Genomic DNA, 16329 nt, shown 5'->3' on the forward strand with positions numbered 1-16329 from the left:
GAATTAACATGATCATCTCTCACAATATGCAAGTGACTCAGCGATGTCGACATTGCACCACCATTTTAGGCTAACAGGGTCCTCCATTTTAGGTTGGCAGGGTCCTTGGCCATGCGGAGCGAGTTGTTACCTTATTTTTGCATTCTATATTCTCATTCTCGCCTGGTTCCATTCTTATCTATCTAATCGTAGCCAGAGAATCACCTGCAAGGGCTTCTCTTCCTGCTCCCGCATCGTTACCTCTGGGGTCCCCCAAGGATCTATCCTTGGGCCCCCTCCTATTTCTCAACGACATGTTGCCCCTTGGCGAAATCATCTGAAAACACAGCGTCAGTTTCCACATGTACGCTGATGTCACCCAGCTCTACCTCACCACCAGTTCTCGCGGGTCCCCACGATCTCTAAATTGTCAGACTGCTTGTCTGACATCCTGTTCTGGATAAGCAGAAACTTTCTCCAATTAAATATTGGGAAGACCGAAGCCATTGTTTTCGGTCCCCCGCCACAAACTCCGTTCCCGAGCCACTGACTCCAACCCTCTCCCGAACATCTGTCTGAGGCTGAACCACACTGTTCGCAACCTTGGTGTCATATTTGACCCTGAAATGAGCTTCCGACCACATATCCGCAACATAACAAAGACCACCTACTTCCACCTCCGTAACATCGCCCGTCTCCGCTCCTGCCTCAGCTCATCCGCTGCTGAACCCCTCATCCATGCCTTTGTTACCTCTAGACTTGACTATTCCAACGCACTCCTGGCTGGCCTCCCACATTCCACCCTACGTAAACTTGAGGTCATCCAAAACTCGGCTGCCCGTGTCTGAACTCGCACCAAGTTGCCTCGGCTCTAAGCTCTGGAATTCCCCGCCTAAACATCGCCACACCTCTCTCCTCCTCTAAGACTCCCCTTAAAACCTACCTCTTTGACCAAGCTTTTGGTCACCTGCCCTAATTTCTCTATGTGGCACAGTCATTTTTTGTCTTAATACTCCTGTGAAGCGCCTTGTGATGTTTTACTACGTTAAAGGCGCTATATAAATACAAATTGCTGTTGGTATATAGGACCACACTGAGTGTGTTTTTGTACATCTTCAGTGATAAGTACAGGCTATAATATTTTTCTGCGTTTGTACAGTTACCTTTTAACTTGCTGTGTGTGTACACATCACTATTTCTGAACGGAGCATTTAAGGAGGTTTGGTCGTTATGTGGTTGCTGATTCGTCCTCTGACATAAAGCATTCACAATCTAGGTGAGTGTGTTTGTGTTTCACGAAAGTCTGATGTGGAACTGCTGTCTCTGCTAATGTGGTTCCCACTTTAGGCAGTGTGTTTGTAAGACACTAGCGTGTCCAGTGTCTGTGAGCAGTGTTTTAGTGACACCAGCGTGTGCTCAGTGTCTGTGAGCAGAGTGTTTTAGTGACACCAGCGTGTGCTCAGTGTCTGTGAGCAGAGTGTTTTAGTGACACCAGCGTGTGCTCAGTGTCTGTGAGCAGAGTGTTTTAGTGACACCAACGTGTGCTCTGTGTCTGTGAGCAGAGTGTTTTAGTGACACCAGCGTGTGCTCAGTGTCTGTGAGCAGAGTGTTTTAGTGCGATGGAGAAGTTGTAACTTGCATCATAATTGCACAGTCACTTTTGCCAAAAAGAAGCTATATTTAAATGGTACTCCATCTCTTTTCACTTTGGTAATTATTATGACTATAATTATGGGACTGGGTGTTGCAGTAAATTGCACTGTATCTTTTCACCTGGGTTTGAATCGAGCACAGACTGCTAAATGTATGAGTTGTGTGTGAAGTGAGATTGGGGCTATTATCCCCGGGCACAGAGCACCTAACTGCTGAAGATTTGCCACTACTTTGTCAGGCTCACCTTAGGCTATAAGGAAAGTTGAAAATGGGAATGTCATACTGGTGAAGTAGGGGTGTTTTTGAGATTGCGGTTGAGTGGCAACCAATGGGGGAACGTCCAGCCAAGTTCAACCCGATCCTCATTCAAAGTCTACTTTCTGGGTGGGGCGGCGCTCACTGGATAATGCATGACGCGGACTGAGAACCTCTGCCGCGTTTGCTCTCCTTAGCCAAGACGACTGTGGCCCATTTATAACATCCCGAACTGCTTCCCCCACTGAGATTGAGAATTCCGCACAGACCAAGGATCGAACGCTGGGTCCTTCCTGTGCAACTTTCAGTTCCACACCGTAGTGCACCCACGAGGTGGAGAAGCTCGTGGATGTATTTTCACTCATTCTTTACAGTGTGAGCAATAAAAGGCTGACACGTAGGGAGTGCACGGGACTGCAATCCTGGGACACGTGCTTCAGTCGCATGCCAAGATACAGTTAATAGCAGCAGACCTGTATCTGCACTTGTTTAAATTTCTATCCACAGGTAGACCTGATTTATTTTGTGCTGCAAAGGCTCGATTTGTTTCCTAAGTTCTGAAGAACTGGGACATTTGAATTTTCTCAAATAATAGCTGGTTGACTGAGCTGCATTCTTGATTGAAATCTGCTTGTGGTGCTTTAATTGAATGTTGTGTGTTGGCAGATTTGCGCGGGCTTGTGAGTGGCTGGAATCTGAGAGTTGTGCTCAGTCATTGTAATGGACCAGGCTGATTGGTGGATGAGCTGACCAATCACCCAGGCGGAAATCAACAATTGGCTCTTTGTTCGGGAGTTAAACACCGTTCCTAATTCAGTCCGATTCAGGAGTCTGAAATAAAACTACAGTGAGACACACTATTTCCAGACTAAGTTCAGCTTGGACACAGCCAGGTTTGTCTTTTTTTGGACTGCATGCACTTTAATCACTGACTCCTTTTCTACAGGTACTTTCTCAAGTCGCACTGCTGCTGTGTTTTAAAAGTATTAGCTTAAAGTATTCAAGGGCAAAATGATGACTGTTCTTGCCCGTCACAAATGCAACTGCGACGAGCAAGTGTCTCCGAGGATAGCTCACCTGCACCTTCCAAACACTGTGTTGCGCTGATGAGGAAGTTCTGAGAATGTTGCAGGATAGGTCGAGCATTATTTAATTCTGTGAGCGCAGCATTCAGTGAGTTTAATTGATGCGAGCTCATGGCAGACAAAGTCTCCTGTATTGTGCAGAACCTTCAGTAAGCGGTGACCTGTTCAATGTCTAGGCTTTACTGCTGTGTACTTGTTTATTATTTGTTTAATAAATACTTTGTTCTTAAACTAGCCTGGCAATCGATTACATTGAACCATAACTGATGTCTTTCAACTGGATTAGTCAGCAAGAGCGCTTTTGGGGTGCCAGGGAGTGTGGAGATCGCCATAATTGGCACCTTGTACCCATGCACATGATGTAATAGTTCTCAGGTGCGCATAAGCTTCAGAGCTCCTGTGAAAATTGCAGGGTTTCTGCTGTGATAGTGTAACTCCATACCCACTTTTGTTTAGCTGTTTAATTTGAGCAATGCGTGCAATTTACAGCAACAGCGCTGGCCTGCACTACCCACTGATGTAATCAGGGCATATTGTGATTGGAACTTCAAATTATATACGTACTTCTAAAGTTAGGAAATTGCGTGCATTTATTTAAGCTCCCGTGCGCCAGTACCTTGGTTCCGATAGGCAGTGCTCCGTTCTGTTGTTTTGATGAGTCCCGATGTATTGTACATAAGCTGAGCAGCACCTCGTACACTGCCTCTGTTGCCTCAACAACAGCTTTGATGCAGCCAAGTTTCAGAAACAAAGTGCTTGCAGTGCGTAGTCAGCGTACGAAAGAGCAAGATGGGAGTGACATTTTGGTTGGGACCCTTCAGTTTTATAAAACTGATCATTACAAACGTGGGAAAGGGTAAGAGCTGGAGGCCGAGTTCATCTATTCCAGCTCCGGACTGCCCAGATTACAGCCCATGGCAACTCCATTCTGTTTACATTTATATTATTTGCTGGTTTGTCCTGTTTGTACTTTATAGACTTGGAGGTCTGCAAGGCCTTATTGGTGGAATTCTTCCAAAACTTAAATCAAAACATCAAAAGCTGTTCATATCTGCGGCGTGGAAGATCCACGAATTATTGATTTAAACTTTTTTATGGGGTCCAAAAGACTCCATGATGTGCACTTGAACAGTCTAAGGAGACAAAAAGCTTATACCCTCCTACCCGAACTACTTTCATATATATAGAGGTAGTTATATAGTCTGTAAAAGGAGTTTCTAAACACAGACAAGAGGTGGAAAAGGCTGTATGTTATACTTGGGTCATTCCAGTCCTGGAGTTGAAAGGTAGACCTGTAATGCACTGTCACAGAGGGTGTTCTGAATGCATTTGTCGGACAGAAACTTTCTATGAATGGATGATTATGCCTGGATAATTCTTTTATACTAGTGTTTGCTTTTTTACTTTGTTACAGCCCTTGTAAAAGTTAATGGACCATTCTCTGCCACTCCTGTTATCGAGGCCACTGCGTTCACGCGGTTGGGGAAATGAGAGATTCCCGTTTTTGGACAGTAACGGTGTTGTGCTACATGTGATGCAACCTTGTTCAGCTGACGATTGGGCCTGTGAAAAATGAGCACTTTGTTTATCACAAGTGACCAGTGTTATGTGGAATTGGGTCCTCAGTCAAGCAATGGAAAAAGCTGGCGTTGTATGATTTCATTAAAGCTTAGGAGGAGCTCCCCAAGTGGCAAGGATAGCGTGTAACTCAGACATAAGAGACCAGATGGTTCCAGTTTTGACTCCTGGTCTTTGCGGAGCTAGTTGATCCCAACCAAGGTGGCGGGAGGGGTATTTTGAACATCCAAAATTGAAGGGAAGGGGAAAATCAGCTAGTCCATCAAGCCTTCCCCACACCATGATGGCTGCACCATCATGACTAACCACTTCTCTCCCACCCACCCCTGCAGCCATGTCATCTCCTGGGAGATTGTCGGTGTCTGTGTGGAGTGAACAGAAGTTGGGCTCGGCTCTTGTGCCCTCAAGGTTCAATGGCACGCCAGTATTCACTGTCTAGATTTTCACGGAATGGCCGCTTGGTGGAGATACTGGAGGGCACTCAACACTTGTGGACTATATCCCAACAGGAGTAAATTGGCAACGTGAGGCGGAGAAAGCTCGGGTGGAAGTACCTTACAGACATCTCACTTACTGCAAGACCTTCAGTGCAGCACTGGCAGATCTTAAGGTGCAGTTTAAGGCCGTGTGCTTTCAATAACTACCCTTTTGTCTGTATTTAAAATGATTAATTTCCACAGAACGCTCTCTTACTGCTAAATTGTAACTATGTGAGGAATTTAAAAACAGCCCCCGCATGGCACGGCATCCGTGCTATTGCACAACCAAGTGGTGCACAGCGTGAGCAGTCATCAGGAGCATTTTAAAACACAATACCCCGGTCGGTGTGTGCTGAGTTAGTCAGTCTAAGGGCAGTAGTGGAGCACGATAGTTAGTCACCATGTCCCTATGTCCTCATACTCGGGAGGGTGGGAGAAACCACCTGGGATCCTGCTCCTGACTGCTATCCAGCTGATTGCTGCTGGAAAGTGTTCGGAGCGTGGCTCTGATGACCAGTAGAACGGTCTGCAAACACTCGCTGTTTAGGCTTACACAGGTGTTCAAGACTTAAGGAACTGCAACAAGCGTGAGCCACTACCTTCAGGGGAAAGGGGCGGCACGCTTGGGGGCAGCAGATGGAGGGCGATGGGGTGCAAGGATCATAGAGGGGGTCGAAGACAGAAACAGGAGCTGAAAGTGCATTTTAACAGCAGCTTTTCTGTAACTGGTGTAAATCATCGTGCTGTTGGGTGAAATGTAAGCGACGAGTTTTCTGTATTATTGTAAAAGTGATGGGTGTTGTTTTCCTCACATTTGCAATGTGTAAAGGGAAAAATTCCTTTGAGAAATTCTGGTAAATGAGTTTTCCAGTGCGTGCGTGAGTGACAACAGGTGGAGGTTGATGTGTTGGGCAGTTGGATGGAATGTAATATCTTGTTCTAGTACAAAACGTCTGGTATCGCAGCGATCCCAATCTTGTGACGGATCGACAGCTGACACGCTTGTATCACCTGAGTCACACAGGTAGCAAAAAGAGATTGTGAGCGTGACTGCAAGTTAAATAAAAAGTTGTGTGACTTGTGAACAGAGCAGTACGAATGTCAGTGAATTACAAGGCAATTCGGTTATCTGCTATTTTTTGTTTCACTGAGAATTTTGATTTGGTTTTTAAATCAGCTGTTTTGGGGGCGTGGGGGGAATAAATCTCCGATCTTTAAGGCATACATAGATGATCCTGTAAAATCCTGTTGGCTCCAGGATATTCCAATGATCTGCTGGCTGGCTGGCTCTCCATTCTCCATAAACTTCAGCTCCTCCAAAGATTTGCTGTCCGCAGCCTAGCCTGAACCAGGCTCCGCTCACACATCAACCCTGGCTTACATTGGCTCCCAGTCCACCAATGTCTCAAATTTAAAATTGTTATCCTCGTGTTTCTGTCCTTTCATGGCCTCACCCTTCCATATTTCTGTAACCTCCTCCTACAACCCTTCCCCCGAGAACCGTGTGTTCCTTTGATTCTGGTCTGTTGTGCACTCGCCCTACCATTGGCAGCCGTGCCTTCTGGCATCTAGGCCTTGCAATCTGGAATTCTCCCTAAATATTTCTGCCTCATCCTTTAAGACCCTCCATAAAACCCACCTCTTTGACCAAACTTTTCGTCACCCACCCTAATATCTCCTCCTCTGCCTCAGTGTCTGTTTGTGTCCGATTACACTTTTGTGAAATACCTTGGGAATCAACGCCCCTGTTGAGCTGCGCAGCCACGCAGCAGTATGGAGGTCCCAGGCAGGCAGCTCTCCGGCTTTACAATGGTTAGAACCGCGCATGAGCGAAGAATTGGGGCTGCGCAGCCAGTTAAAGGGCCCACGCACCAAAAATAAACTCCAGGTAGCTTTGCTTGGGATCTGTTTCTATGTTAAAAGTGCTGTATAAGTGCAACAACAATTGTTGGTGAAATGAAAGGTTGCCCTGGGTTTCCCATTTTGAGCCTGAATATTGTGTTTTGGGAGTTGAACCCAGAGCTCTTTGTAGCTTTGCTAATGAGTTAGTGCTGACTTTTATTCAAGTTACGGCAGTAGTTTTAAGTGAAACCCCAAGGGTCTTGATTAATTTGGAATATAATTTATTAAGAGAGCATCTCTTTGTTGGTTGAGTGGGTATGATGCGCTTGGATCAAGAACTGTACGGACAGCCATAATTGAATAAATACATTCAATGAGATTACTTTCCCATGAAAATCCTGATGTTTTTACCTCTAGTTTAGAATTCAGCATGTAATAGAAAAAAGAAAGAACTTGGATTTATATGACTTCAGGAAGTCCCAAAGCGCTCTACACCTAGCTCACTACAGCTAGCTCTGTAACTTTAATCCTTCCACCCTGCCCTTTCTCATTATTCTTTTATGTTCTTCCTTTCCAAATGCTTGTCTAATTCCTTTTAAATGATTCAGTCTCTGCCAGTCACTTGTGGTAAAGCATTCCATGTACTAATAACCCATCAAATTCTTCTAACTTCTTCCACCAGGCACCCTGTCAAAACCATTCATCATTTTGAACCACTATTAGATTAACATTCCCTATGCTTGTGAAAAAGCCCCAGTTCTTCTAACCTTTCTGCTTCATTATAACCTCTCATTCCTGGTATTTCTGCTATATGCTTACCGTGTCTCTAATATTCCTATAATAAGCTCAGAACTGTACACAATACTCCAGCTGTGGCCAAATCTATGTCGTATACAAATTCAAAATTTTTTTTTTCTATTCAGTGCTCTTGTATACAAGACCCAGAATCCCATTTTCCTTTTTATGATCTTTTCTCCCGCCCCTCTGAACTTTAAAGATCTATGTACTGGTGTGAGATCTCTCTTTCCCTCCCTTTCTGTTAAGAATCTAACTTTGTGTTTTCCCCCCCAAAATACACAACTTCACATTTGAACTGTGTCTGCCTGGCCATCTATCAGCCCACTCAATTAACCCGTACATTCTCCTGAAATTTCCTGCATTCTTTTTCAACGTTTAACATGCTCCCTGATTTGCTTTCATTAAAAACCTTCAATTCCATTCCTCTTGTGTCGATGTCCCAGCACAGATTATTAGGGGGCACTATTATCACATCTCTAATCCAAAAAACTGTTTAACCCTACTCTGCTTTCTGTCCCCCAGCCATCTTGCTATCCCCTTTTATACTATTACTAGCTGGGGGAGCCCGGCTTTGCCAGGGCTGTTTTGGGGCGGGCGGTTTAAATCGAGTGCCAGGCTTTGGGGCCCTGTCTGTGTCCCTTTGTGAATCTGGTGCTGGGCAACATTTTAAATCGAGTGCCAGGCTTTGGGCCCTGTCTGTGTCCCTTTGTGAATGTGCTGCCGGGCAACATTTCTACCTTTTTAATACCTTGAAAGATGAAAGTGAAAGTACTTATAAAACGTTTTTGGTAAATCTTATGTTATTTTTAAAAGAGAAACTAACTTTTTCAAAGCTGGATAAGGAGAGTAGTTTGAGCTGCAACCAGTGAAAGAATGGCTGGCAGATCCCTGAGATGAAAACGATTAGTCCCGCCCACACACACACTTAATACCTTGAAAGATGAAAGTGAAAGTACTTATAAAACGTTTTTGGTAAATCTTATGTTATTTTTAAAAGAGATACTAACTTTCAAAGTAGTTTGAGCTGGAAGCTGCAAGCACTGAAACAATGGCTGCCAGATCCCCGAGATGAAAACGATTAGTCCCGCCCACACACACACACACCGATTGGCCAACCATCAGGGGACCATACTGTAGGATTGGTCAATCGTGACGGCACAGGATTGGTCGAACCTTGACGTCAGTCAATCAATGCTAGCAGATAATGAGTTTAATTTTGAAGGTTTTTTGCATAAGGCGCGAACAATTTTCGTCCGACCGAAAAGTAAATACGCTTACCAGCGTCCCGGAAGCATAAGCTTTCTTCGGAGGTAACGCGCGCGTAGGTACGCCGTATAACTTTCGAGCACATAGCTGGACAGACGCACACCCGAGGACAGACAGACAGACAGATCGACCGCTTTATATATATATATAGATAGATTGCCTTCATTTTACAACAGGTTTCTATTGTGCTGGCTTATCAAATTTACCCCAAAAATGCATGCATACAGTATCCACCACAATCCCTTTATTTACATGTTTCTGATTGCCTCGATTTAATTGTTCTACATTTTCTACCCAGTGACTACACTGCAAAAGTATTTCATTGGCTGTAAAGCACTTTGGGAAGTCCTGAGGTGTCACAAGGTGCTATATAAATGCAAGTCTTTTCTTTCTATTCAAGCAAGCATGCCCTTTACAAATCCATGCTGATCATCACCGATTAGCCCTTTTTAAGTGCCACTATTTTCATCTTGTATTTTGGACGCAAAGTTTACAACAGTGTCAAATTGCATTTATATAGTGCCTTTTTAAATTAGAAATTTGTTCGAAAGCACTTCGCAGAGGCGTAACCCACAAGGGAGGTAAGGGAAGCTGACCGATAGTTTCTGGCTTGTCCTTTTACTCTGGCCATTGTTGATCAGGGCACCAGGAGAATTCCCTGCTCCTTGAATCGTGCCACAGGAGAATTCCCTGCTCCTTGAATCGTGCCACAGGAGAATTCCCTGCTCCTTGAATCGTGCCACAGGAGAATTCCCTGCTCCTTGAATCGTGCCACGGGAACTTTTATGTCGACCTCAACAGGCAGACGGGGGCTTAATGTCTCATCATAAACCACAAAATAACTGAAGATAAGATACTTACTGCCTCTGTCAAATATATCAGCAGAAATAATTTATACGATTGGAGTGGCACCGTGTTTCTGCACAGTGAAAACCTGATAACACCAACATGAACCATGCAATATTGTTATCAGGTGCATTGTGCAGAATTGTTCATGCCTGATAACTGTGATTCTGTGTTTCACTTCATGCCGATAAACCCTGATAGTCGTGCGATGATGCACTGGCCATTTGGGTCAGCTACACCCCACTTGCATGGTTTTCCAAAGCTGCAGGGACCGTCGACCTTTCTACTGAGGCAGCCGGAACAGCTCCCTCACAATGTGTGCTTGAATCTCTGCGTGGACAGTTATGGTCTATTCCCTCACATGCTAATTTCTGGCAGACGATCCTGCCTGGGATGTGGCATTAAAAGCTTCAAATGAGCAAACTCATTTGGTTTGTTTGTTTGTTGCACAATGTTCAGGAGGCCCTGGAACATTGTGAAAGGCCATGAAGTTTAAACATAGTTAAAATAAAACTACTACTGCTTGTTTACTTCTTTACACCTCTTCCAAAAAGTGACTCATCTGCTACTTCTATTTTGGCAATAATTTTTCACAGGAGTTTCAGTAGCCTGTAGATTATTTCATTTGTTACTTCCTTCAATTTTCACTGTTTCTCCCTTTTATTCTTCCTCTCTTGAAGATAGTGATTCAAATTGGGATCTGGTTTCATGGATGATAGCAGCGTTGCCATGGTGCTTCATCCAATGGACATTCTTTGTGAGGCAGATTAGCGAGTGTTGGTGTGTAATTGAGATGGGGATGGTGGTGTGGGGTGTTACAGCTAAGTAGGGGGGCGGTGGGGTTACAGCCTTGTGATGAATATTTTCCCCTCTCTGGTCTTGAGGAGCTGAGACCATTTGTATGCCTCCATCTCTGTTCTAGCTGAAGCCAACCAGAATTTTGTGTCTTTAGAAATGGCTATTTTTAGTGCTGTTGCCTCACTGGTGGACTAATTCTAAATCAGAACCCTTAGATCTGTTGGGTATCAGTAACTTGAGATATATGCAAGTTAATGGGAACGTGGATTTAAACTATACATGTGGCCTCTGCTGCTCCATAATATGTGCTTATGCAGCCCACAAGGACAAACGTTGGGACACTCCTGGCCTAAGGATTGAAGCTATCCCCAGTTTAAAAGCGCCTTGTAGAGAGCCCTTTACTATATTAACCATACAGTAAGGCAGGGAATGCAATGCAATGTACTTCAGTCACAGGTAGCAGATTCGTGTGCAGTGTACCGGATCCACTATATTGAGCGGAAAAGTTTCAGTACGAAGTCGGGAGTGGTTCCTTTGTTCAGGAATGGCCTTTGCTGAGCTTTAACATGCTTTAAATGCTGTCAATCATTATGTACCAAAGCAATTTGCTGAATGTTGCTGGCCAATATCCACGCTCCTAATCTCTCAATGATTTCTCATTGAATCTGCTTGTGGAAGTTAAAGACTCCTACCCTCTGCAAAGAAAGACTTGCATTTATATAACACCTTTCACGACCACCGGACGTCCCAAAGTGCTTTACAGCCAATGAAGTACTTTTTGAAGTGTAGTCACTGTTGTAATGTAGGAAACGCGGCAGCCAATTTGTGCACAGCAAGCTCCCACAAACAACAATGTGATAATGACCAGATAATCTGTTTTAGTGATGTTGATTGAGGGATAAATATTGCCCAGGACACCAGGGATAACTCCCCTGCTCCTCTTCGACATAGTGTCATGGGATCTTTTACGTCCACCTGAGAGAGCAGACGGGGCCTCGGTTTAACGTCTCATCCGAAAGACAGCATCTCTGACAGTGCAACACTCCCTCAGTACTGCACTGGAGTGTCAGCCTAGATTTTTGTTCCCAAGTTCCTGGAGTGGGGCTTGAACCCACGACCTTCTGATGCAAAGGAGTATTTGAATTGGGGTTTGCTATAAAAGAGATTGGTCTTGTTCAGGGCATAAATATTGGGATGGGGAGACAGGTGGTCAGTAGAACAAACGCAAATTTCCTCCAACATCAGTATTTCCCTTTAGACGAAAGCTCGCTGATGATCCACGAGACCCCAGCTGCAAACCCAAGAGCGCCTGGTTGTTCAGATGTGAAACCATTGAGACCAAGGGAATTTGAGTCCTTCACTACCATGTTGATGAACTCTCACACGTGCAAAATGGAAACTGCCCTGCCAGTGTTCCAACATGGTGGTTTTACTTTACTTCCAACCTCTGCAGATTTTTGCATTTTGGATTAAGCAAACCTTGGTTTTGTGTATTTTAGCTGAAAGTTTTAGCAAACCCTTATTTAACTTGCAAAATTCAACTTGTGCTGCTCTGACTGTGTTTGAATGCCAGTCTGAGGATGATGCCCTGTACTGTAACTTTGTAATTGTGTAACTGCACACTGCCTGTAAGGTTTCTGAGCTAATGACAATTTTGTGTTTGCGATGGATGGGGCCTCCTTCTGCAAGGTGTTATAAGACACTTCTGTATCTCAGCTTGTTCATGAGAAATTGTAGGCTAAGATTTTAAAAATTGAACAACTGCTACTCTTTCTGGTAAAATTTCCTTTCGCCCTTGTCTTGAGGGCCTGTGCATAGTGAATGCACAATGCTGGATAAAGGCAGACGTGAACTAATTGCCTGTGGTTGTTAACAACTTGTATTTATATAGCTCCTTTAACGTAGTAAAACATCCCAAGGCGCTTCACGGGAGCGTTTTCAAACAAAATTTGACACCGGACCACATAAGCAGATATTAGGACACGTGGCGGTTTTAAGGAGAGTCTTAAAAGAGGAGAGAGGCGGAGAGGTTTAGGAAGTGAATTCCAGGGCTTAGGGCAGCTGAAGGCACGGCTGCCAATGGTGGAGCCATTAAAATTGGGGATGCGGAAGAGGCTAGAATTGCAGGGGAGCAGAGATCTCGGCGGGTTGTAAAGTTGGAGTAAGTTACAGAGATAGGGAGGGGCGAGGCTGTGGAGGGATTTGGAAACGAGGATGAGAATTTTAAAACTGAGGCGTTACCGGACCAGAAGCTATAATGTAGGTCAGCAAGCAGAGATGACGGGTGAACGGGACTTGGTGCGAGTTAGGACACGGGCAGCAGAGTTTTGGATGAGCTCAAGTTTATGGAGGGTGGAAAATGGGAGGCCGGCCCGGAGAGCCCTGGAATAGTCAAGTCTAGAGTTAACAAAGGCAGGGATGAGGGTTTCAGTAGCAGATGAGCTGAGGCAGGGTCGGAGACGTCTGATGTTACGGAGGTGGAAGTAGGCGGTTTTGGTAATGGAGCGGATGTGTTGCGAGAAACTCATCTCTGGGTCAGATAGGGCGCCAAGTGTACGAACAGTCTGGTTCAGCCTCAGACAGTGGCCAGGGAGAGGGACGGAGTCAGTGGCTAGGGAACTGGGCATTTGGCGGGGACCAAAGGTAGTGGCTTTGGTCTTCCCATTATTTAGTTGGAGGAAATTTCTGCTCCTCCAGTACTGGATGTTGGCCAAACAGTGTGACAAATCAGAAACAGTGGAGGGTCGAGAGAGGTGGTGGTGATGTAGAGCTGGGTGTCGTCGGCATACATGTGGATTCTGACATTGTATTTTTGGATAGAAACATAGAAGATAGGAGCAGGAGCAGGCCATTCGGCCCCTCGAGCCTGTTCCGCCATTCAATGAGATCATGGCTGATCATCCAAACTCAGTACCCTGTCCCTGCTTTCTCCCCATATCCCTTGATCCCTTTGGCCTTAAGAAATATATCTAATAAGTTGGCCTCAACTGCCTTCTGTGGTAGAGAATTCCACAGGTTCACCACTCTCTGGGTGAAGAAATTCCTCCTCATCTCTGTCCTAAATGGCTTACCCCTTATCCTTAGACTGTGACCCCTGGTTCTGGACTCCCCCGACCATCGGGAACATCCTTCCTGCATCTAGTCTGTCTAGTCCTGTTAGAATTTTATAAGTTTCAATGAGATCCCCTCTCATTCTTCTAAACTCTAGCGAATATAAGCCTAATTCACAGAATCACAGAATCACAGAATCTACAGTGCAGATAGAGGCCATTTCGGCCCATCGAGCCTGCACCGAGCCTGACCCAATCTCTCTCGTCGCCGAGGGGCAGCATGTCGTTGAGAATTAGGAGGGGGCCAGGGATAGTCCCTTGGGGGACTCCAGAGAAAATGGTGCGGGTGTGGGAAGAGAAGCCATTGCAGGTGATTCTCTGACTACGACTGGACAGATAATGGAACCAGTCAAGGGCAGTCCCACCCATTTAACAGCCATTAAAGGAGGTGCTATGCTAGATGAAATTCCAATAGGCTTTGCCTCATGTCTGTACTCCTCAGGATGGTTTTCATTTCAAATCCAAACATGACATCATTGATTTAAAAGATTGAGTGGATTTGGTACTTCCTCTAAAACATTTGCATATTGTGAAGGCTCTGCTTTTGGTCTGAGGTGTCAAACTGACTTTCACTCCAACTTTAGTTCACTTGCTTCTGTAGTGAGACAGACGTCAAAAGAAACGGCAAACAACTTGGTCAAAGTATTCTAAGCGCAAACATTTCATTTTGGTTTTGGCTACCAGATTAATCTATCAGAGTACGCCAAGCACTGCAGTACGGTTTATTTTTGCTTCTGTGTATATTTCTTTATTGTAATAATAAACTCTACTGGTAGTTTATCCTGAACAATGTGGGCAGTCCACATCTCGGGTCTTCAATCTAAACAAAGCAAACTATGTAGGTATGAGGGGCGAGTTGGCTAAGGTAGATTGGGAAACTATATTAAAAGGTATGACAGTCGAGAAGCAATGGCTAGCATTTAAAGAATTAATACATAATTTACAACAAATGTACATTCCTTTTAAGGCACAAAAACCCCACAGGAAAAAGTGGTCCAACCGTGGCTAACAAGAGAAGTTAGAGAGTATTAGATCAAAGGAAGAGGCTTATAATGTTGCCAGAAAGAGTAGTAAGCCTGAGGATTTTAGAATTCAGCAAAGGAGGGCCAAGAAATTGATAAAGGGAAATAGAATATGAGGGTAAACTAGCGAGAGACATAAAAACAGACTGTAAAAGCTTCTATAGGTATGTAAAAAGGAAAAGATTAGTGAAATTACACGTTGGTCCCTTACAGGTGGAGACGGGAAAAATGATAATGGGGAATAAGGAAATGGCAGAGAAATTAAACAAATACTTTGTGTCTGTCTTCATGGAAGAAGACGCAAAAAACCTCCCAGAAATAGTGGAGAACCAAGGGTCTAGCGAGAATGAGGAACTGTAAGAAATTAGTATTAGTAAAAAATATTACTGAAGAAATGAATGGGACTGAAAGTCGATAAATCCCCTGGACCTGATGGCCTACGTCCTAGGGTTTTGAAAGAGATGGCTGTCGAGCTAGTGGATGCATTGGTTGTCATTTTCCAAAATTTCATAGATTCTAGAACGGTTCCTGCGAATTGGAAGGTGGTAAATGTAACCTCACTATTTAAGAAAGGAGGGAGAGAGAAAACGTGGAACTACAGACCAGTTAGCCTGACATCAGTAGCAGGGAAAATGCTAGAATCTATTATTGAGGACTTGGTAACAGGGCACTTAGAAAATAATAATAGGATTGGGCAGAGTCAACATGGATTTATGAAAGGGAAATCATATTTGACAAATCTAAGTTTTTTGAGGTTGTAACTAGCAGAATAGATATGGGGGGAACCAGTGAATGTGGTGTATTTGGATTTTCAGAAGGCTTTCGATAAGTTGCCACAGAAGAGATTATTAAAACAAAATTAGGGCTCATGGGATTGGGGGTAATATACTAGCATGGATTGAGGATTGGTTAACGGACAGAAAACAGCGAGTAGGAATAAACGGGTCATTTTCATAGAAACATAGAAGATAGGAGCAGGAGTAGGCCATTCGGCCCCTCGAGCCTGCTCCGCCATTCACTGCCATCCAAATTCAGTACCCTGTCCCTGCTTTCTCCCCATATCCCTTGATCCCTTTAGCCTTAAGAAATATATCCAACTTCTTCTTGAATATATTTAATGAATTGGCCTCAACTGCCTTCTGTGGTAGAGAATTCCACAGGTTCACCACTCTCTGGGTGAAGAAATTCCTCATCTCTGACCTAAATGGCCTACCCCTTATCTTTAGACTGTGACCCCTGGTTCTGGACTCCCCCGCCATCGGGAACATCCTTCCTGCATCTAGTCTGTCTAGTCCTGTCAGAATTTTATAAGTTTCAATGAGATCCCCTCTCATTCTTCTAAACTCCAGCGAGTATAAGCCCAGTTGACCCAATCTCTCCTCATACGTCATTCCTGCCATCCCAGGTATCAGCCTGGTGAATCTTCGCTGAACTCCCTCCATGGCAAGAACATCCTTCCTCAGATAAGGTGACCAAAATTGCACACAATACTCAAGATGTGGTCTCACCAAGGCCCTGTACAACTGCAGCAAGACATCCTTGGTCTTGTACTCGAACCCTCTCGCTACAAAGGCCAACATAGCATTTGCCACCTTAACTGCCTGCTGCACCTGCATGC

At 44.5% G+C, this 16329-nt stretch overlaps 1 protein-coding gene across 3 annotated transcripts in view; it reads left to right on the plus strand.

Annotated features, from left to right (window-relative positions):
* slc31a1 (solute carrier family 31 member 1) overlaps positions 1-16329 on the plus strand; it is a 55214-nt gene that overhangs the window by 6038 nt on the left and 32847 nt on the right. The window contains exon 1 of one of the 3 annotated variants that reach the window (XM_085965887.1): positions 2730-2780. The exons of the other annotated variants lie outside the window; for them this stretch is intronic. The gene's annotated coding sequence lies outside the window, so the exon portion shown is untranslated. Of the gene's footprint in view, positions 1-2729; positions 2781-16329 lie in introns of those variants that run through there. 3 annotated transcript variants of the gene reach the window in all.

This window comes from Somniosus microcephalus, chromosome 23 (genome assembly GCF_052327205.1).
Source record: "Somniosus microcephalus isolate GS21.2 chromosome 23, FLI_Smic_1.0, whole genome shotgun sequence".
Taxonomy (NCBI): domain Eukaryota; kingdom Metazoa; phylum Chordata; class Chondrichthyes; order Squaliformes; family Somniosidae; genus Somniosus; species Somniosus microcephalus.